The sequence below is a fragment of the Dendrobium catenatum genome, unplaced genomic scaffold (genome assembly GCF_001605985.2).
Source record: "Dendrobium catenatum unplaced genomic scaffold, ASM160598v2 fragScaff_scaffold_737, whole genome shotgun sequence".
Taxonomy (NCBI): domain Eukaryota; kingdom Viridiplantae; phylum Streptophyta; class Magnoliopsida; order Asparagales; family Orchidaceae; genus Dendrobium; species Dendrobium catenatum.
The window spans coordinates 425,966-427,733 of NW_021319199.1; positions in this window are offsets into that span (position 1 = coordinate 425,966).

The following is a 1,768-nucleotide window of genomic DNA, read 5'->3' on the forward strand; positions in this document are numbered from 1 at the left end:
CCTAGGCTAAGTGGTGTGTGTTTCCTAAGCATGCAAGAACTAACAAAATTAACTTAACTCAAATCTTGATTAGTGAATAGTTAAAGCACAACTATGCACTAATCAATCCCCATAATTTCCATTCAAACATGCTTAATCTACATTTAAAATTTCAAGAGATCTCTCAAGATTTAAAGATATAATATATATAATTTTAAAGTAAATTTCAAATTATAAGTATTTATATACATAAACCCATTTATATAAGAATATAAATTTTAAAATAAGATAATTTAAAATATCAATAAAGTTTTTTGAGATTTGAGAGATCCACTGATCTCAAATTATTTGAAAATATATTTTTTATTTTAAAATAGTTAGTACAATATTTAATTAAATATTAAATAAATATTAAAGTATTCGAATAATTCAAATTAATCAAAATAAATCAAGTTTTGAATCTCGAAAATAGTTTTAAATTAGAGTTCTCAATATTCTAAAAATTTTCATATATTATTTATATTTTTGTGATTTAAAATAAATTTGTTTGGACTTTAAAGTTTTGAAGAAATTAAATGATTTTAAAAAAAATTCACGATTAATTAGTATTTGTTTTTATATATGATATCTAAATCAAGTTTAATTAAACCTTGGTTGTTTTCTAAATATTTTAATGTAAATTTTCTAAATATTCCATTCAACGGCGGGGATCAGATCCCGCCGTCCGATCTCGGTTGAGCAAGATCCAACGGCGGAGGGCACATCCCGTGGTTCTGAGCGGGCGACTAGGATCGAGTAGGACTGTAGCTTGAGCCTCAGTATTGAATACATGTCTGATCAACGCACGGAACGGCGCGATCAAATCCGTTGATCGAAAGATCAACAGACCAAATAGAGCTCGATTCATGCAATCAGCAACCGATCCCTAGAACCCATTTTTGAGCTCATTTAGGCGATCCAGACGATGAAATATTTTGAAATTTTAAATCTAGATTAATATATTGAACAAAAATTTTGGGGAGTATTTTATTTGGCTCAAAACAAGCTTATTAAAGAGCTAATTAATCTAGTGTTCCTAGATCTAGGGTTTTGGTTTTCACCTTGATTTTTGGACGATTTGGACCGCTTAATGGATGGTTGAGCTTGTAGACTGTCCAAGTGTAGATCCCTAGCATAAAACTGAGCCCAAAAATATCTGGATTGACCACTACAAGGCTGGGAGAACTAGGTGGTGGGCTCATCGGAGAACTCGCCGCCGGTGACGTGCAACCACTTGTATTTTGTAATGGGAAGATAGAGGGAGCACTGGGGAGCTAAAAGGAACGAAGAGTTTGATTTGGGAGGCTGGGGTATGTGAGAGAGTGTGTGTATTCGAATGAGGCTCATTTATAGCCTTTTTCCCTATTCAATCCCCTCCAAATTGAATGAAGGGCTGAGATTCATTTGTTTGGAGTCCAGATGGCCGCCACCTATCCAGGGGGTTATTGGGAGCAGAAGGAATCAAGGACAAGGGTACATTCTATGTGGAAAGTCTAATTTTGCCTTTTTTCCATGTGGAATTAAATGTGTGCCATTAGATCCTGATCTAAAGGCTGTGAATAGCTCTAAGATGCTTCTAGATTCTCTCCAAACAGTTGGAGAGGGATTAGATGGGTTGGATTAGCCAAAACCAAGAGATTTAGCCACTTAAGAATTTGTTGACCATATGTTGACTGGTCAACTGACCCTATTGACTGCTGAGGTGGCATATGGGAGGGTTTTGGAGTTAAATAAAATTCTTGAAATAACT